This window comes from Nyctereutes procyonoides, unplaced genomic scaffold (assembly GCF_905146905.1).
Source record: "Nyctereutes procyonoides isolate TBG_1078 unplaced genomic scaffold, NYPRO_anot_genome, whole genome shotgun sequence".
Lineage (NCBI taxonomy): Eukaryota > Metazoa > Chordata > Mammalia > Carnivora > Canidae > Nyctereutes > Nyctereutes procyonoides.
This window is the reverse complement of record NW_026575126.1, coordinates 7,000,824-7,023,267: the sequence shown is the minus strand read 5'-3', so window position 1 is coordinate 7,023,267 and position 22,444 is coordinate 7,000,824. Positions and strand designations below refer to the sequence as shown.

Here is a 22,444-nt window from a genome sequence, read left to right as displayed (position 1 = left end):
TTGATGATCAGTTCAGCCTATTTGCCATGGCAACCAAACTAAATCTTAACATCCCAAGCAGACCTAAGTTGTTCCCACATTTGAGAACCCATTGCATTTTGTTTGTTCTTCTGTTTGGAATATTTAATACATTGTATGGAATTTTCAGCTCACTCATCCATCTTTTCCCCATTGGATTGTTATTCCTTGTGGCAAGAACCACATATCACATATTTCTATATTACCAGCGATGGGTATAATGCTTGATACATCAGGGGTGTCCACAATGCTTTGTAGGAGTCAGTTAGACATTTTTATGGACAAAATGTTTGTGTCCCTTTAAAATCCATATATGGAGCTTTAATACCCAATGTGATAGTATCTGGAGGTAGAGCCTTAGGGGAATAATTAGGTTTAGAAGAGATCATGAAAATGGAATGCCCATCATGAGATCAGAGCCCTTTTAAAAGAAAAAGAGAGCAGAGCCCTCTTTCACCACCATGTGAGGATACTGCAAGAAGGCAGCCTTCTATAAACCAGGATGTGGGCCTTCACTAGAACCCATCCATGCTGGCACTCTGATCTCAGACCTCCAGCCTCCAGAACTGTGAGAAATAAGTGTCTGTTGCTTAAACCATCCTGTCTGTGGTATTTTTGCTATAGCAGCCCAAGCTAAAACAGATGTTTTTCCATTGGTACAGAGGAATCAGATACCGGATTCCTTATTATGAAACCTTGCTTTTAGATAGTAAAGCAAGAGATGTCATTAGTAGCATCCCAAAGGCTCCAAGGACAATGTCCATAATAGAATATTTTTCCCTCACAGTGTTATTAATACATTGATTTCCTTTCATTTTTCCTGAATTTGCTGAAAGTCATCCATTTCCCAGAAATCTATGTGTATTGTCCTATTGCATACAATGACTCAAGCAATGACATACAGGGACCTAGTGGGAATCTGTGACCCTTGCCATATTGGGCATGAAGCAAATGAGCAGAATTTCTATAACCACTGTACTAGGAAAATGTTTAGTGATGCTATATAGCAAGTGCCATGTGATACACAAATGAAGGCTCTCATAAAGAAACCCTGCCCACCAAAGACTTCTAACATCTTCTAACATTCCACCATATTCAAGGATAATCCAGCAGAGGGTTTACAGACCACAGAGAAAAACTACTCTGTAAAAAGAGTAGTTTCTGGCATAATCCAGTACAGAACATCGTGATCAGGATGGTAGCAAACATCACAGCTAACACTTGAGAGCACTGACTACCTGCCAGGCACTTTGCTAGGGACTTAACTAGCACACATCCTTGGAGCCATCCAGGGAAGGAGACACTCTTGTAATATATATTTTATAGATAGGAAAAATATGAGGTTTATTAAACAAGTTAGTATTTCACCTAAGGTCTCATAGAAAGTAAGAAGCAAAGCCAGGCCTAAGCCCTACTCTGTTCTCTGGAACTCTGTACTTTGAGCAAGTGTGGAAACAGAAATCAGGTGTGGTAAACAACATCAAAACTTACCAATATGTTCGGTGTCTTCTCTCCCACTGAACATGTGGGTGGATTACATGGCCTTACCCATTTAAGTTAGTCTTGGTCCACTTTGGCTAATGGAATGACATAACATACTTCAGGTCAGAAGCATTTAAGATCAAGAGTGCAGTCCGCTACTTCTACCATAGCAGAGTCTAATGCCCCATGTTGACATAGCAGCATCAACCAATGTCTACTTCAGATATGGGACCAAGGATGATAATAGAGAAGGACCTCCTCATGGGCCAGGCCAAGGGCTGTGGAGATTGATGGACTGAGAGACTTCCCTGGAGATCAAAATAGCGCTCAGACTAGGAATATTCCTCATCTCCAAATGGAGCCCAGTCTAGGGATAGGCCTCACCACCACAAGGCAGTGAGTTTTCAGATTGCTCCAAGCCAGTCACTGCCATGTGTCTCTCATTTTTCCTCTTTCAGAATGTGAACATTTATTAAAGTTATTCTGTCCCAGATCTACTGGGAGGGCCCTAGGGGAGGGGTAGGTGACTTGTGTTTTTACCTCACAGAGTTTCATGGGGATCTGGGATTCTCTCTTTGCAGGAGGTTATGATCTAAATGTTCATATGTTGGAATCCTAACTCCCAGGGTAATGATATTAGGAGGTGATTAAGTCATGGGGGCAGAATGCTCATGAATGGAATTAGTGTCCTTATGAAAGAGACTCAAGAAAGCTCCTTCTCTTACCAAGTGAGGACACAGCGAAAAGATGCCATCTATGAACCAGGAAATGGGCTTTCACCAGACACCAAACCTGCTGGCATCCTGATCTTGGACTTTCCAATCTCCCTAACTATGGGAAATAAGTTCCTCTTGTTCATATACTACTCCATCCCTGGTATTCTATTACAGCAGCCCAAAAGACTAAGACAGGGCATGGAAACATATTCCATGTAGGGAAAAAAAAAAAGTGAACCTAATACATGGTTACCAGATTATAGTAGGCATTATAAGCACTACCAATATTTCTCTTCTCCTCTTCTTCTAGGGATACTAGAGGATTGTACTTCTCTCTCTCTTGAAGTTAGGCATAGCCAATGGTCTTGCAATGGGACAGGAGTAAAAATGATGTTTCACTTCTGGGTACGTGTGTTTAGGATCCAGTGCATGATCATCCATGCTTGTTTTCCCTGTCATAGCAAACTCTGAAAACCTGTGTTTTTTCACAGATTAGGAGCAATGTCAGGAGATGATAAAGCTTTCACAGGCCTGGGCCCCAGGATTACCACTGAGAACACTGTCCCCTGCTGACACAAGTTAGATATACAGTACTAGAAAAAAAATGAAAACTTTATTGTTTTAAACACAGAGAGTTTAAGGACTCTTTGTTGTCATAGCCTATTCTGATAATACTCTAAAACTTAGCATTATGAGAGCCCTGAGGTTAGAAGTTTGTATCCCAGCTCAGATTGGACTTTGTGGGAGAAGGAGTCTAAAATGAACCCAATCTCTTCATTAACACACTGATCCACACCTGCTCCTTAGTGAAGAAGAGGCGAAATAAACCAGAGGTTATTGTAAATGCACATATATAGTAAAAGACATACAGTTTAGGGAGCCACTCATTTGCCAAAGTGAAACAAAACAAAACAAAATCTTTATTTATCTTCAAAAAGAACGGACTTAAAGAGCCTTTTAGAGATCCCCAGAGAGAACAATTCCCAGGTAAGAAACTCCTGGAACAGCGGTATTTCTCATAATGTGGGATGTGAATACATTATGTTAGAATCACTAGAGTTTTTTTCAAATCCAAATCCCTAGGCCGTACCACTAAAACTCACTGCTTCAGCAAATTCTGTTTCAAGGAGTCTTATTTCTGTTGAGTATGCCACATATTATGCTCTGATTTTTCCTAGAGTTACATAATCCCATGCACTACTCCCACAATCCCTTTAGATCAATAAATGTTTTAAGACCATTCAGAATTCCTTCGGAATTAATGCCCAAACTAATACTAAAAAGTGAATTATAATTGTCTGGCCTTTGAACAGGTATTCTTTGTGGACTTGAAATAAGGAAAATTCCATTTCAATTACCAGTGAAATAATATTTGAAATATTCTTTGGTATTATCGTCAAGAATATTAAGCACCAACCATATTCTTAATTTTAACCATCATTCTGAGCATCAAGTTTGCCAAGATAATGGTCTCATTTCTCAAGGAATTCTACAGTTACCTAAATAAACAAATATAGTTGTTTCTCACTATTTGTCATTAGTATGTTCTATAAAGTCACCACAAACACTGACTTAGTGAATATTGAGCCACTGCTCCTAAGAAATATGGAGTTAAGTTCCTGTAAGCCTCTGATTACATATTTGTCATCTGATAAATACATAACCTTGCTTTCTGTGTATTTCTGTTCAAAGACAACTTACTTGATATATGTTGCTGGTAACAAAGCTTATGTAACACACGTGTTTTTCTCTGAAAGGCACATCACAGTCTTCTTGCACTTAGGAACACTACACAGCGCTTCAGCACTATGCTGGGCGGAAGGGCATTTTAAATGAAATCACCAACAAAAAGCACAAAAATGTGAAAATGTGTCACAAAATATACCACCAAGAAGACGCCTGTTGACAGTATGAGAGCTGAAACAAGAAGGCAAAGCATTGCTAGTGTGACCTCAGTTGGGAACATTTACGATGAGTGGCTGAAATTTTTTGCTTCTGTGAATGTACCCATAAGTGACCATGAAAGGTCCACAAGTATTGATTTGTGGGTTACAGATACATTTTAGCAAGTAGGAAGATTGATAAATATGGAACTATGAATAAATGAGGAGAGACTGCATATATATAACATGCAAATTGCTGTAATGGAAGCACAGACAAGGCACAATGGGTTTGCAGAGGAAGTAAAGAAATTGGCGCATGGGGAGGGAGGCAGAAAAGCCATCAGAAAGGAAGTAATGTTTCGGGCGCCCAAGTGGCCCAGTCAGTAAGGCATCTGCTTCCAGCTCAGGTCATGATCTCAGGTCCTGGGATCAAGCCCCGCGGTCTCCCCACTCAGTGGGGAGTCTTTCTCTCCCTCTCCCTCCTGCTCGTGTGTGTGTGTGTGTGTGTGTGTGTGTGTGTGTGTGTGTGTGCTCTTTCCCTCTCTCCCTCAAATAAATAAATAAAATCTTAAAAATAAAGAAGTAATGTTTAGCAAAGACATGCCATGTGAACAAGAATTGGACCCACAGACAAACAAGAAGAGAGCATTCCAGGAAGAGGAAAACGTGTGTGGGAAGAATGAGATTGAACAGACTAGCAGGCAACAATCCTGAAAGGCCTTGTACTCCATGCTAAAGAGGTGGAGAGCAGCAAATGCTAGCCTAGTTAATTGAGTAGACTCTCCCAATTTGCATTTCCCTTCTATTTGCCACCTTGCTACCCTACCCCACTGCCAAGTACCAGGAGAGTGTAAATAATTATCTTCAGAATAGCAATTGTTTGCCCTATTCCTTTTGTAATTTCTCCTACTTAAATTTCATTTCTAAGCATGGCTCGCCTGAAAGCTTCACATTATGATTTATTCACTGAGTAATTTTGCATTTAGGAGACAATGTTTTGGCAATGTTTTGATTAGATGAGAATCCAAGGCACAGAACATGACATGAATCAATATCTGTCTAATCCTCAGATAACTACAACTCAATCACATAAAACCAGTCAGAGTGGCTATGATGTCTACTGTGTATCAGTAGCACGTCTTTAACTACGGAGGGGAAATACCACTAAGGAATGAGTTTCTGTGTATCTGGAAATCAATCAATTCAAAGACTGGACAATTTAACTGGCCTGTCAACTGTGTGGGATTTACATACCTGGGGGCCCTGTACTTGTTGTTGTCATTGTTTTAAGTACCTGGGGTCTTTCTGTTGCTTTGCTAGACCTTAGAGAGAGAGCACAGGCAGGACTGTCTTTCAATCGCCAAACGGAATTGCCCCAGGTACCCAGGTGACCAGATGTGGCCACCAGGCAGCTGTTCAGGCCACTCTAGCCCATCATCTCTTTCATCATTATAATCCCTTAATTATCCTTCTTATGCTAGTCTTACTTTCTCTCCCATCCATTCTCCACATTCCTGCCAGCGTGACCTTTTCAAAGTAGTAAAAACAATAATAATAATAAAAAAACAATATACTACATCCTAGCTTAGAAATCTTCCCAAACTGACCTTAGCATAGTTTCGTCAAGACCAAGCTTGCTCAGGTTTCTCTTCTTCAACACTCGGCGTTTGAGCTAATGACGAAAGTCGCCACTATTTAATTTTCACCTTCCAACCCATGATTTGTCCTGACTCAGTACCTTTGCACATGCTGTTCCCTTAGTTCGGAACATTGTTCCCCATGGCCCACCACAAATTTCGGCTTATTTGTTCTGTCTCATCTCAGACATCACCTCTTTCAGAAAGCTTTCCCTGACCACTCCATCATTCCCCCTTCCCCGCCCAATGGGGCTTTCATTACTTCCTGTATTTTTCCTAACAAGAGCACAGATCATCCCATATTATTCTTTCCCACGTACTTGACTATCTTCTCCCATTAGACTGTATGCTTCACCAGAGCAGGGACTATGTCCTATTCACTCTTGTATTTGAAGAGCCAATACAATGTTTATAAATGTTTGCTGAATGTTTGGGTGAATGAACAGTGAGTGAATCAATACGGACTTCTCCCTCTGAATACAAGACACAGGATTTAGAATCTGAAAAAATGGGCATGAATTCCATTTCCACCAGTTACTGGTATGTGATCATGGGCAAGTCACTTATTCTTTTTGAGACTTAATTCTAACACCTCCTTCACAGAATGGTAGTGACAGTTTATTAAAACATGCATAAATGGACACTATAAACTGTGATTTGTTAAATTCATGTTAGTTCTTACATATATAGGAAATACACGTTTTTTTGTTCAGAGGGTTAATGTTTTTAACCATTAATTTCATTTAAAAAGAGAGTTTAATTTGGTGCTGTGGGTGCAATTTTATTTTATACATGAAAATCATTGTACTGTGACTAGATTAGGATATTAGGACTGTCATGAAATGCAACAAGAAATTGGAAATGTGCTTTAAAAAAAAGGGAAAGGCTAAATAGAGGGAGGTTGTAATTCCAAGTTTCCAGTACTCACTGAAAAAAAAAAAAGAAAGAAAGAAATATACTATGCAGAGATTTAAAAAAACTCTACCCAGTATAAAAAATATGCTTCATGATAACTTTATCTGCTGACATGGAAACAATAATTTATAGCCAACCCATTTTCTGTGTGGTCAAGTGGAAAACTGGACATTGCAGATGATCTTGGGGCATGTAGACAACAGACATTCTACTCTTCAGCTCATTCAACCATACAGAACTCTCAGCGCACTTTTCTAAAGACCCTGCACAGAAAGCTTTGTGGGCAATAGCCGAGCTCCACTAAATGACTGGAGGAGTTAACAGACAGTCATGCTTATCTGAAAACTGACACAGAGTATTTCTCACTGTTGGTTTTCAGACCATTTCCAAATCTACTTCTTTTTCAATTTCTAGATCAGCAATCATTTAAAGTTTGGAGAATGGCTGGTTTATTGGTATATGACCTACCAGTGAACTCTAATATGGAACAAACAAGTTGTTCCAATAAAACAAGGGCCTTATTCAAACCAATTCCTGCCCCCAGACCTCAACTGCAAATGAAAGTCAAGTCAGCAGGTGGATTTTTCAGTTGCTGTTTTTACTAAATTGTAAAAATAAAGTCTGACAGCAGTCTGGAAAATATTTCCCCAATTGTTTCCTCTGAGCTCTGATAAAAGATTGGGCAGGCCCTTAGCTCCCCTCTTGATAGTGTTTATCTCTGCATATTCATGTTGCTTCAACTCTTCTTGTCTACTTGTCCCTGTGCTCTCAGAGGAGAAACTGTCCATCTCTCTCAGAAGATTATGCTTTCCTGTGAGTTCTGTGCTACTTTGTCTTTCTATCTAGTAGGCAGGGAAAAGATAGTCAATAAACTTATTGATGAATTGACCATGATCCATTAATAGATCCCTCTGAGGGATGGTGCCACGTGAAATACAAAATAAGTAAGATAGTCTCTTCCCAAAGGACCTTCTGGCCTGGCCCAGGAGATGAGACACATAAACAGCAAGATGCTGACTTAAGAGCCGGGCTCTTCTACAGACCTGTGTGAGTTGTTCATTCCCCCCAAATATCAGTTTCTTCTCTTTATAACAGAAGCAATGATGGTCCAAATCTCAGGGGATTATTGTGGGACTGAATGCATTAATGAACATAAAGCACTTAGTGCAGTGTGGTTCAAGGTAAATATTAGATAAGCGTTATAAAAAAACTAATTGAATACATATAATATGGTAGAAAATCTCATATTCCTACAACCACCAAATGACTTGTCAAATTAAATAAATGTTCTACAGTGGATGGAACTAGACTGTATTATGCTAAGCAAAACAAGTCAGTCAGATAAATATATGATTTCAGCTATAAGTGGAATTTAGGAAACAAAACCGATGGACATAGGGGAAGAGATGGAAAAATGAAATAAGATAAAAACAGAGAGAGGCAAAGAGGCAAATCATAAAAGACTCGTAACTATAAGGAACAAACTGAGGGTTGCTGGAGGGGAAATGGGAGGGGGATGGCTAAATGGCTGATGGGCATTAAGGAGGGCACTTTTTATTTTATTTTATTTATTTATTCATGAGAGACACACAGAGAGAGGCAGAGACTCTCTCTGAAAGAGAAGAAAGAGAAGCAGGCTCCCTGTGGGGAGCCCGATGCGAGACTCGATCCCAGGACCCTGCGCCAAAGGCAGACCCTCAACCACTGTGTCACCCAGCGTCCCAAGGAGGGCACTTGTTGTGAAGAACACTGGGTATTATATGTAAGTGATGAATCACTAAATCCTACTCCTGAAACTAGTACTACACTATATGTTAGCAAACTTGAATTTAAATTAAAAAGAAAATTATTCCAACCTTAAGAAAAAAAGAAAAAAACAGATGTTCTATGATCTTTTTATAAAACATGCTAAATACCATGGAGAGTAAATAAAGGATTTTTAAGCAGGAGTCTGACATTTGTATTAAATTAATTTATATTAAAAATAAAAGCTAATAAACTGAGTAATTACTATCTTCTTGTTTTTCAGAAAGCATAAATAAAATCTATCTACCCATTCATCCATCTACCATAAGACTATGTCGGTTACATCTATCTATCTATCTATCTATCTATCTACCTACCTATCTCTACTTTTATTATTTCTTTTAGGTTTGGGTATCAAAGTTAAGTGGCACTCATAAAATGAATTGGGGCTGTAAAGTGAATTTGGGAACTTTCTCTCTTTTTCTATGTCTGGAATAGTTTAAACACTGGAATTGTTCTTTAAAAGATAGACAAAATTAAGCTGAGAAATTATCTGATTCCATTGTCTTTTTTTTAAACAGTAATCTTTAGTCCTATTTCCAATGTCTGCTATCAGCATTGGTCTATTCAAATTTTCCAGTTCTTCTTATGCCAATTATGATGATTTGTATAGAAATCTAGAAATAGAAAAAACACCTATTTCCACTAGGTTTTCAAATTTATAGTAGTGCCCCTGCCCTAATCTGCAGGGGAAATGTTCCAAGACCCCCAGTGGATGCCTGAAACTGCAGATAATACCAAGCCCTATATATACTATGGGTTTATTTTTCTTATACACACATACTTATGATAAGTTTAACTTACAAATTAGAAACAGCAAGAGATTAACAACAATAGTAAAATAGGATGATTACAATATACCATAATAAAAGTTTTATGAATGGGGTGTCTTTCTCTCTCTCTCAAAATATCATATTGTAGTGTACTTACCCTTCTCCTCGTGATGATGGGAGATGCTGAAATTCCTACATGACAAGATGAAGTGAGGTGCTTGATATAGGCATTGTGACAATGCCTTAGGCTACTACTGACCTTGTAATGACAGAAGGAGGATCATCTGCTTCCAGACCATGGTTGACTAGCGGCAATCGAAGCTACAGAAGATGAAATTGCAGATAAAAAGGGACTTCCATATTGCCAAAAAGTTGCACGGTGTATTCTTTGATTTTATCTATAGTTTCTTTTGAATCTGCAGCAAAGCCTCCTTTTTTCTAAGTAATGACACTTTTCTTTCTCTTTCATCTTCTTCTACATTGTAGTTTCTGTTCCAGTGACTTTGCTTACTTTGTGTGCTTTCTCATGTATTTTCCTTTGTGGGGGCATAGCCACAGATATCTTTCTTTCAGCCTGATGAATGAACTATATCTTGGTTCTACCTTGGATCCTTGGGTTTTAGACCTTTTCTCTAAGTCATCTACCACTTCAAATATTGCTGAAGATCAAAGCCAGTATGATCGTTTTGCCTTTCTAACCATCTTTCTCTTTCCTCCTGGAATTGAGACATTTCTCTTTATCTTAGAATTCAGGACTTTTGGCAGAATCTACCTAAAAAAAAAAAAATCTTTCCTCTTCAGTCTTTTAGGAACATGGTATACACTTCCAACTATAGTCAGGGCTTTCTTTAGCTTTCTCATCCCTCTGCTTCTTTTTCTTTGGTTGGAATTCCTATAATTCCCATATTAGGCTTTTCATAGATCTTTCCTCAAAGTCAGTTCTCTTATCCATCATGATTTCTATCTCTTTGGAAGTTTGCTCTATGTCTTGATAAATTTAATCTTTCAGACCAATACACAGCTCTTGACTGGGATAATATTCTTCCTTCTTCTACTGAAAGTTTTTATTTATAAGCCATGTTTTAGTTTCAGATAGTCTGTTTTGTGCTCTCCTTATATATTTAGAATGTTCTTTTCGTTGTTTTATTCCTGTTATCCTTTATCTTCTCCAGCAACTATATTTCAATGGCAGTTCATTCCAAAAGTCATGCTCAGTCTTTTTCTCTCTACCTGGGCTCTTGGTGTGCCTTATTTTCCTGATCTGCATATTAGGCCTCAGATGCAGCTGCTGGGGCACATTACATGGCCAAAGGTCTGAAAATAGAAAAAGATATACTGGCCTCTGCTTTTTTGAGTGCAGTAGGTAGGCAGTCAATCTCCATTGATCGTCTCTGCAACCAATTTCCTCCCATTTGCTCATTCTTTGAAATAGAGAATATTCAGCCCATCTGTTCAGCTATTCCTCAACTCCTTGAGATCCATAGTGAAACTATGGAACCTGGTATCAATTCTCCCCTGAGTCTGACCCAGAGGGAAGATATTTCTGTACCAGCTGTCCCCAATAACTGCATGCCTACCCTCAGAGCCTTCTTCTGGAAAGCCCTCAACCACCGAGCTCAGAAATAGAGACTGGAGTTGAGAATAAAGAGTTGGAATAAGGCTATATTGAAACCACCATCTTCCCAGAGTCCCCTCTGTGTGTGTCAGGGAATACATGTTTTATATTTGTGGGTATGTGTTTTAACTAGCATTTATTGCATACTTACTAGGTATTGTAGGTCAAATAGTGTTCTTCCAAAATTCGTGTCTACCTAGAACCTGTGAATGTGACTTTATTTGGAAATAGGATCTTTGCAGATGTAATTAGTTAAATTTAGGTGAGATCATACTGGATTAAAGTGAAACCTAAATGCATCTACTGGTATCTTTATCAGAAGACCAGGTGAAGACACAGAGAGACACATGAGGAAAAGAACATATAATGACAGAGATAGGGATTGAAGTGATGAGCCTACAAGCCAAGCAACACCAAGGATTACCAGCAATCACCAGGTGCTAAGAGGCAAGGAATAATTCAGAGGGAGCATAGCCCTGCCAACACATTAATTTATGATTTCTAGCCTCCAGAACTGTGATAGAATAAATTTCTGTTGTTTTAAGCCAGGTGGTTTGTGGTAATCTGTTACAGTAACCGTAGGCAACTAAAACTCTAGGTTTCAGGTGCAATGTGAAGAACTTTAACCTCACTGTCTCATTTAATTCTCATTTCAGTCCTATGAAGTAATGCTATTATTATTATTCCCATTGTATTGACTAGGAAACCAAGGCGTCAAGAATTTAAACCTCTTTCCCATAATCAAACCATCAAAGATGTGGAACCTAGACTCAAACCGAAGCAGGCTAGTTCTTAATCACTGCTCTCTATAATCTCCCATCACCTTAGGAATTTAAACATCCTTCATATGGTTGTTACTACCGGCGAAAATGTACGAAATATAGCTTGTTTTCCAGTTGGGAGGATCTGGCTCGTAGCATGAGAGAATCTGCAGTGGGCACCTTTCCACACCAGGGGGAAGAAAGCCCAGTGTGCGTGATCAGGAAAGTGACTCGGCGGCCCCTTCCTTCATCCAGTGTGAGACAGTGACAAGGGGAGCTACTAGCATCTAATCATGCTCAGGATCTGACCACTGTGTGCTAGAAACATTTCTTCTGATATGTGTTTTCATTGTTTCTACTACATTAAAAGGTTTCTCTTTTCTCCCCCGCTCCGCCCCACCATGATGTAGTAGTTACTTGGCAAAGCTAGAAAAACTAAACTGTGTGGCAATTGTGTGTCACAATTGCTGAGATAATGCAGTTTCTCTGGGCTACCCAAGTGACAACAATGCACCCTCACACATTGGTACTTTCCTTTCTGCTCCCATAATGCCCTGTCCCTTTTGCTACTACTGCATCATCTTCACTGTGTATTACTTTTCTGTTTATCTGTGTCCCTGATAAGAAGGTAAGTTCCTTGGTGGGGGTCAAGATGATGTTTACTCATGACTCTATCCCCAGCACATGCACAAATGGCTAGTAGTGGTATATTATCTTATATACTCTTTTGTAATTGCTTCTTTAGAAGATGGTTCCTTTCCTCAGGTACTTTATACCTTGAATGGAGAATTTTGATTTAGTTGGGCTCATGTAAAGTAAGGGGCATGGGTTGCCTGAGAGGGCAGAGGAAGGCATTCTGAATGGAGACAACAGCACTGCCACATTGTCCAGAGACAGAATGAGGAGAGCACTAGTAGGAATCACGTAAGGAGGGCACGTGGATGGCTCAGTCAAGTTAGGCATCTGCCTTCAGCTCAGGTCATGATCCCAAGGTCCTGGGATCAAGTCCCAGTTTGGGAATCCCTGCTCAGCAGGGAGCCTGCTCTTCCCCTCCTGCTCCCTCTGCTTGTGCACTCTCTTTCAGTCAAATAAATAAATAAAATCTTTTTTTTTTAAGTAATCAGATAAGGGAGATTAGCACAGTGATTAGTGTGGCTGGAATTAGAGCCCACATTAGAGAGAAGATGAGAAAACAGCAAGGTTGCCCTTAATATCTAGGAAAACAGAGAGAGCCTATTCTCTACATGTTCTGATTTCAGCAACTTCAGCAAGGTCCCTCTGTTTATAGTAAATGCCTCCTCAATCACATTGATGCTTAAAATTAAAGCTTTTTAAGTTATGAAGCTTGTTAAATTCTAAAGAGGATGGGTAAAAAGAGCACAATAATTCTTACAAATCCTTGTATCTTAATGGCTGTGAGTTTATCACATCCTTTGCTGGGAACACAAAATGTGGAGATGAAAGAACATGAGGATTTTGGATGGAAGACAGGAGGCCCCATGGCAGAAGAAAAAGAAGAAGAAAATATACAACTAATTTCAATTTTGCTTGGAGTTTTGCCCTAGAAATGAGGAGAAGGGTCTGGGGGGACAAAGTCTTCAAAAACCATTTATTCCCTAGAAGGCTATATTTTATTTACACATTGCAAAATCTGGTTTATTACTTCATTAGAGCTCCCTTTACCATCATTCCCCACACCCTAGGAAAAGAAAGAGGCAAATTCCCCAGTGCCTGAGTCACTGAAAGTGAATAAGTATTTTATTTTTATCCCATAGAATAAAGCAAGGAAGTACATTTAAGTGATTTCTACTTTCCCCCAGCTGCTTTGATCTTACATTAGATTTGCTAGGAGGCCTTTTAGAAAAAGGCACTTCAAGGACAAACAAGTTCAAATCTGATTATTATTTCTTTTGACAATACTTATTAAAAACTGAAAAGACAGAGATGTTGTCAATTTCTCATTTTGGTTGACCTTGCCATTTTCTAATGACATCAGCAGGAATAAGGTATATTTCTGCCAAAGGTAATGTTATTTTTTGCAAGAGGATATGTTGGAGAAATTAACTATCTAGTGACTTACAATTTTTTATCTTTATATCACAAAACCAAGGAAAAGAATAGAGAAAAATATTGGTCAAATATATCTTCAGTTAACGTACATTCTGGCACTTTTACAACCAAGTATTCTGAGGACAAAGGTTTGTTCATAATTATAACCCGTTTACTACTACTACTACTATTACTACTACTACTACTACTACCACCAATACTAATACTGTTAGTTATATATAATGAATCTACATGCTAATCACAGTGATAAGTACTTTTATATTCATTTTTTTAATTTAATTCTCACAAAAACCAAGCTCTGTCTAAATTTCAAATCTTGTCCTCTTTTTTAAATACCTTGCTTAGGCCAGTCAGACCTCAGTGAATGATATAATGAAATTGAGAAAGAATGGGTCTGAATCTCTGCCATTGATCAGTTGTGTGCGACAAGGAAGTTACATCACCTCTCTCTTTTGCCTCATCTGAAAAGGAGGATAGACATGGAAACTACTACTACATAAGTGTGATGGTTAATTTTATATGTCGACTTGACTGGACCACTGGTGCTCAGATATTTGGTCAAACATTATTGTGGGTGTGTCTGTGATGTTGTTTTTGGAAGAGGTCAACCTTCTAATCAGTAGACTGAGTAAAGCAGATGGCCCACCCTAACATGGTGGGCTTTGTCCAACCAGTTGAAAGCCTGAATAGAACAAAAAACCTTGACCCTCTCCCAGGTAGGAAAGAACTCCTCCTGCCAGACTGCCTTTGAACTAGGATATCAGCTTCTTTCCTGCCTTCAGACTCACACCAACACATCAGTTTTCCTGGGTTGACAGCCTGCCAACTCACTCTGCAGATATTGGGACTTGTCAGCCTCCATAATCATGTAAGTTAATTCCTTATGTATATATCTTATTGATTCTGTTTCTCTGGAGAGCCCTAATACAAGAGGGTAGTAAGATCTAAACGTGGCAATAAAGTATTTAACTCAGTATAGTGCCCAGCACATAGTAGCACAAACCACTATGCAACTGCCTCTCTCATAATAGTCATACTACATAAATTGGTTCAGCCTCTTTATAAAGAGAAAATACTCCAGGATCCATTCTCCCGGACTCAAAACATAGAATGAATATGATAGCATTGATCATTTTTGCTTATCATTCATTTCATGTGCCTTTGTTGGTTATTTGTTTTAAAGAAACTATAGATTGGCTAATTTTAAGCTTTACCTTGGATTAGTTTTTAACTCAATGCTGTCAAAGTTGGCTTATTACAGTGTCAGGAATTGACTTTGCTCATATACAGATATTTTAGGTCCTTTATCTTTTAAAGCTGAATTATTCTGAAAGAGAGAGAGAGTCTTTGAGACAAATAGCAGTTCAATAAATAAACTATTCAATCATACAGTGATACTAAGCTATATCATATGATGACAGGATAATTGTCTATAAAATATTATTGGGAGGGGGATCCCTGGGTGGCTCAGCAGTTTAGCACCTGCCTTCAGCCCAGGGCATGATCCTGGAGTCCCGGGATTGAGTCCTGCATTAGGCTCCCTGCGTGGAGTCTGCTTCTCCCTCTGCCTGTGTCTCCTCCTCTCTCTGTGTCTCTCATGAATAAATAAAATATTTTAAAAAATAAAATAAAAATAAAATATTATTGGGAAAGGTATGTAATCAGAGCATACAGACAGAACATGATATAAGTAGTTTTAACTGACCTGTTCCCAAACTGAATCTTCCAAGAAAAAACAGAATAGTAGATAGAGGGGTCCTCACAAGAGCAATGAACAATTCGGGTATGGTTAAGTTTACTTCAGAAACTCAGTTCAGTTCACTTTGTATTCCATACTTATTTTGTGCCAGGCACTGTGCTTGGCACGGGACATATAAAGGAGAGATATGCCCTCCACCCTCAAGGAGATCACTATCTAAGCTCCATTCAATGTGGAATCTAGAGTGTAATGAAGATACGCAGAAGTAGTCTGCTCAGCTTGGAATACAAGGAAAACATGGGAAACAACATGGTCATGGTGGTAGAGAGAAAAGGAGAAGAGAAAGGAAGAGGGGTCTTAGAGAGAAGAGAAACACTGAAAAAAATTGCCTATTGATAAAAACAACATGATGTGTGGTAAGCAAATAGATGCTTCTTATGACTCAAAGAGAGTACAGGTGGAGGAACGGTACAGATACAGCAGATGGTGCTTAGAGTAGGGAAGTTCTTCAGTGTCATGCCCAGGAATTTAGATCAGTCACATTAATCCCATATGATGGTGTAAAATATTCTGATTAATACCTCATTGCCAAGAACACCATGCCTCCTTCACCTTTCAAGTTCACTAGTCTGTTAGTGCTAGACTACCCAGCACGTGATTTACTATATTGAATCTTCTGGCAGAAACTATTAGATATTAGTACTTCCTTTATCATATGTATAAAGAGAGCTAGAAATGGAGAGAGGGAAAAAATAGAGTTGGGGAAGGAATTACAGTTATATACTTGGTCTGTTCTCCATTTTACCTTTTTCCTAAGGGTGAAGGAGGGTGTGGAAAAGGTGATATTTCATCTACTTCTCTCTTTCACCCTGAAAAAAGCTGGAAATCACAGAAGAACCATCAGTCAGGGTTTGAGGATCACTCAGGGTCATGAGGAAAGGGCCTGTTTCCTGCCTGGAGTAGCTGAGCGCTGGCTTCTTATAGAGCTGATGCAAAGCATTCAGCGTACTCTGTGGCTCCAAAAACGAGAAACAGAAGGTTTCCTGGCTCTTTTGTGCTAAGGATTTGGAGAGGAGTTAAGAGAAATATCATTCTGGGGGCACCTGGGTGGCTCAGTGGTTGAGCATCTGCTTTCAGCTCAGGTCTTTCTATTTCCTTTCCCTTTTCTCATCTAGTGACTTGGGTTTCTGAATTGCAACCAGGTGTCATGATTAAATGGAAACAGCTATGTGGAAATGGGATGTTGCAAATGACAGACCCTCAGTGTAGGATTGGCTCAGTCAAGGAGTGCTGTGGGCAGCAGGGTCCCCCCTCGACCCCAGCTTGAAAGTTGATATTCTCTACAATGCAGTAGGAAGGCTGCTGTTTAAACTTTCCGGTTAAACTGTGACCTATTGTATCTCAGGATCTCAAACATGCCACCTGAGGCTTGTTTTGGCCATTGCCACTAGCTAGTAGGCATTTGGAGCTGGGGTTTCTTCTGTAGGTCAGGGCAGATACCACTCAAAACAGCCCCTGGAGGGATGCCTGCATGGCTCAGTGGTTGAGCATCTGCCTTCAGCTCAGGGTGTGATCCCAGAAGCCCAGCATCAGGTTTCCCACAGGGAGCCTGCTTCTCCTTCTGCCTGTGTCTCTGCCCCTCTCCCCTAAAAAGGGGGGGGGATTTTTAAAATTTATTATAGTGGAAAATTTGGAGGATTTTTATATTCTATAAATGTATTTGGCATTATGCTTTTACATGGTTCTTATTTTAATAATTCTGTTTCATTGGGAAATGCAGTGGACCATTTCTGAGGTGACAGGAATGAATGATTTCATTGAGGAATGAAATCTCAGCCTAGGGCATATGGTGGCCTTGGGATAAACTTCATCTACAAGTTAATCCATCTCAGAAACCTCTAGGGGCAACACTGAGAGATATTCATAAAGGAACTTGGGGCCCAGACTCCCCTTATATTAGCTCTCAATTGTTGTTGCTAAAGGAGTCCTACAAAGGAATGAATGGGGCTTGCCTAAATGTGCTGCTACTCTTTCCCCCATGAGAGCCATGACCACACTCTAGATTGACCACAAGTGTGTTAAGTCAACTAGATTAATAGGATTAAAAAAATGAAAAAATAAGGAAATGTTAATCTTACCCCCCAACCTTCTGTCCAAGTTGTTACACCACGAAAGAAGAGATATCTGCTGCCATGATCTGGTCAGTTTTAAGGGCATTATATTGGCCGGCCACTATACTACTGGGTAGCCACTTTGCTAATTAAATATTATATGATATATATGTTGGGTCTTTTCTATCAGAAGCCTAGAATAATAAGAAAACTATGGCTGCCCTAAGAATCCCCCATCATCTTTCTCTTTTTCCATATTTTCTCTTTAACACAGTAGCAACCGTGGAGCTATTACCCTATTTGGAAAAAGCTGAGGCAAGCAACTCTAGGTATTAAAGGAAATCTTTGCTCTCCCTGCTTCCCTTTCTCTTCTCTTATGGGTGCTCCTTCCACTTTTTTCTCCCTGAAGTCGTTTTAGAGTGGAATTAAATCTAAGAGCTTTTTGGTCTGTGTAATTCAGACACATCTAGTTTCAGTTAAAATTTTTTCCCCTATATATGAGGTTTGGGGTCAAACTCCATCTTTGCCTTTTTTCATCTTCATTTCTTTTTTTGTTTTTAAAGATTTTATTATTCATGAGAGACACACAGAGGCAGAGACACAGGCAGATGCAGGAAGCCTGATGAGGGACTCGATCCCGGGACTCCAGGATCACACCCTGAGCCAAAGACAGACACTTAACTACTGAGCCACCCAGGTGTCCCTTCACCTTCATGTGTGTGTGTGTGTGTGTGTGTGTGTGTGTGTGTACATTCCCTTAGTGATCTTTTTGCAAGAGTCACTGGTCAAGAGCAGGATTCAGATTATGGTGGTTTTTGTCTACAAATTCTTTGACTCTTCCTTTCAAAAGGTGGAGCCTAATTCACCTCCATTTGATTGTCTACGGTGAATTGTTTGTAATGTATAGAATGTGGCAGAAGTAATAGATTGTGATTTCTGACACTGAATCATAAAGGCATTGTCACTTCCACCTTGCTTTCCTAGATTGCCCACCCTGGATGAGATTGGACGTCATGTCACGAGGACAGTCATGCAGTTTGTGAACAGGCTCACACTGTAAGGAATGGAAGCTCCAACAAAGCAACTGGCATCAAGTCACCAGCCCCATGAATTGAGCCACTTAGAAACATATTCTGCAGCCCCAGTCGAGCCTTCATGTGAACATAGCTCTGGTCAACATCTTGCCTGCAGCCTCCTGAGAAACCCTGAGCCAGAACTGCCTAGTTAAGCCACTGCTGAGTTCCTGACCCATAGAAATTTAAAAATAATAAATGCTTATTTTTGTCTACAGCTAGTACATATTGGGTAATTTGTTATATAGCAATAGATAACTTACAGTGATTTCAGTCCTAGAAGTGATATGATACTGTACATATTGGGCAATTTGTTATATAGCAATATATAACTAACGGTGATTTCAGTACTAGAAGTGATATGATACTATAATAAAAACATAAAATGTGGAAGAAGTTTTGGAACCAAGAATCAGGAAGAAGTTGAATGGCCTTTGAAGACAGGATTAGCAGAATCTCAATGGCCTTTGAGGAGACTAGTAAGGGCTCAAAGGAAAGTAAGAAACATGTTATTGGAGGCTAGAGGACAGGGAATCCTTGTTATGTGGTGGCAGAAAGCTTACCAGACACGGTTACCTGCAGTTACATGGAAAGTAGAAAATGTGTTAATAAACTGGATTATCTAGCTAAGACTAGATATCTCCAGAAGTAGTTTTGAGGGGGCCACCTATTCTTTTTTCTGATTGATTATAACCAAATATGAGAGAAGAGAAGTAAACTCAGAAAAGGGCTATTAAACACAAAGGAACCAGCCAGGACTTGCTGGTTTTGAAAATTCCCAACCTCTCCAGATGGTGAACTATACTAAAATTAAAGAAATGTCCCTAGTTATACAGCAAACCCAGGACACTCAGAAAAATTGGTAAAGAAAAACTGGTAAAGCTGAGGGAATGGATATAAAAGCCTTTTACTGAACCTCAAAAAGATGTAGGGAGTTGCTTCAGAGAACCTTATAGTTAGCAAATGAGGCTTCGAAGAAGCTTGAGGTCTGTTCTCTCAGCAGTCTCAGCAGAAGCCTAAGTAAAAACGGGCATATCTCAAACATTCAGAGGCATGACTTTTGTCAAAAGGATGAACCCTCAACAAGAATCACAGGAGACCCACAAATTTTAAAGAGAATTATATGGCAGGAAATACCACCAGCATGGACTAAAAGTAACAACATAGTACAAAATCAAAAGAGATCTTTGGGTTCCCAAACTTCTTGCAGGAAACAGGCTTATAAGACTACTCAACTACAAGTGTGGGCTACCTTTGACGGAAAAGGGAAGGTGACTCAGAAGGTGAAACCAAGAGACCAGAATGCAGGCCGAGAGGTGTGGAGAATGATTCTTAGGCCTTGATTCCCAAGGGAATACTAACTAGTGCTATTCTATAAAATGGAATTTCTATGGACCTGTGGCTCCTTATAAGCCTCCTGTTTTCCCTCTTTCTGAATGGGAGTATTTATAGCACTTATTCTATGCCTGCCCCATCACTGTGTGTTCAGCATTTGTGGGGCAAATAACTTGTTTCTTTGGTTCATAGGTCTTCAGGTCAAGAACAACTATATTTGAGGAATGACACCAGAGGAGCCTCATCTCTACCTAGGTATAATATAGATGGTGAGATCCTAGACTTTAAGCTGATGCTGTAAATTATGAGTCTTTGTGGAGAAGATCTGTGAGCAAATGAGTATATGTTGCAGCTAAAAAGAATGTAACCAATTTTTGGCTGGAGGGCAGAGTACAGTGGTTTAAAACCATTCCTACAATCTGGGCAGAGGCCACTATGCTCCCCCCACATCTCAGTGACTCGCCACCATGGGCAGCACCTTAGCCAAGATCACAGAGATTGAACCCAAGATGGCTCAGACTCAAAAGAACAAGGCCACAGCACATCACCCAGAGCTGTGCAAGGCTCACTTTGCTAAGCTACATAGAGAACTCATTACCCCAAAAGATGGTGGTGGTGGTAGGCCAGGAGAAGGTTTTGATGTGGCCAAGACAGGAGATGATTGAATTGGGTTTGTGAGTTTTCCATCAGTGGGGAAGTCAACACTGCTTAATAACCTGGCAGGGGTATATTCTGAGGCCTATGAGTTCACTAATCTGACCACTGTGCCTGGTGTCATCAGATACAAAGATGCCAAGATCCAGCTCTTGGGTCTTCCAGGTATCACTTAGGGTGTCAAAAATGGGAAAGGTAGAGACCATCAAATCATTGCAGAGGCCTGAACATGTGACTTGATCCTGATTGTTCTGGATGACCTGAAACCATTGGGATGTAAAAACGTGAGTGAAAATGATCTAGAAGTCTTTGGCATTCACTTGAACAGCAAACCCCGCAACATTGGCTTTAAGAAGAAGAGAAAAATGAGGCATCAATCTTACAGCCACTTGCCTCAAAGTGCACTGGATGCTGAGACCATTAAAAGCATTCTGGTTGAATACAAAATTCACAATGCTGATGTGACTTTGTGTAGTGATGCCACAAACGACCTCATCAACATGATAGAAGGAAATAGAGTTTATAACCCCTGAATCTATGTGTTGAATAAGATTGATCGGATCTCCATTAAGGAATTGGATATCATGTATAAGGTGCCTTACTGTGTACCCATTTCTACCCATCACCACTGGAATTTTGATGACCTATTGGAAAAGATCTGGAACTATATGAAACTAGTGAAGATTTACACCAAATCCAATGGTCAATTGTCAGATTATACATCCCCAGTGGTGTTGCCTTACTCCAGGACTACAGTGGAGGATTTCTGTATGAAGATTCACAAAAATCTTATCAAAGAATTTAAATACCTTCTGGTCTGGGGTCTGTGTATGAAACACAATCCTCAAAAAGTGAGTAAAGACTTTTGTTGAAGGACAAGGATGTCATTCAGATTGTGAAGGAGTGAAACCTTCCCCTCTGCCCATCTGCTGGGCCAACCATAGCAGTTTTTCCCATGACCAAGCACTCTACTCCAAACCCCTTCCAGCTCTGGCAGCCAGGATTCAGGGGAGGGAGATGGAGGCACTCAAATTGGAACTGAACTTAACTTGGTGTCACCTTATAAAATTCAACTGCATAAAGGACCTACTAGGCCAGCCAGCTGTGTGCAATAAATAAATAAAAATATGTCTGCAACTATTCAATACTTCTCTCCTCAACATGTGGAGGCTGATTCCCTTCCCTTTGTATGTGGGTTGGACTTAGTGACTTACTTATTTTTTTAAAAAAATATTTATTTATTTAAGTAATCGCCATACTCAATGTGGGGCTCGAACTCATGACCCTGAGATCAAGAGTTGCCTGCTCCCCTGACTTAGCCAACCATGCACCCCTAGTGACTCACTTCTAATCGATAGAATATGGAAGAGATAAAGTGGACTTCCACTACCTACCCTAATTTGTTACACAGCAATAGATAAATCCCCTTCCAAAGTAGTGTCATAATATTATTCCTAAATATTTTCTAAATAAAAATCAGAATCTTCTGTTGAAGCAGGAGAGTGAGATTCTTGTGGACAAAGGAGAGTGAGTAAAGCAATGGAATTTTTATTAAGTGGGGTTATAGAGAAAGCTCTCAGGACTGAGAGGGGTCCCGACAAGGTTGCTTCTGGGGGCTTGTAGGGTTGCTTTTCTTGAAAGTCAACCAGGGAATCTAAATCCTTTTAACATCTTGAGTAAAGACTAATGATAACATCTTTAATGGCCCATTTCCCTTTTAGGGTTTGGTAATTCTCCATTGGTCACAGGCAGCTGTTATAACAGGATCCCACCTCTGACACCTAGGGCAGTATGTTCTGTTTATCTCTGGTTTCCTTTCACCTCCACATTTTGGGGATATTTGTGAGGCTGATCTCATAGCCCCCTAGCTATTTCCCCCTACCTAACCCTACCTGT

General features: G+C 39.8%; 1 pseudogene; it reads left to right on the top strand.

The window, feature by feature from the left end:
* The first annotated feature begins 20,361 nt into the window (after positions 1–20,361).
* Positions 20,362–21,455, top strand: LOC129519125 (developmentally-regulated GTP-binding protein 1-like; annotated as a pseudogene).
* Positions 21,456–22,444: the final 989 nt, after the last annotated feature.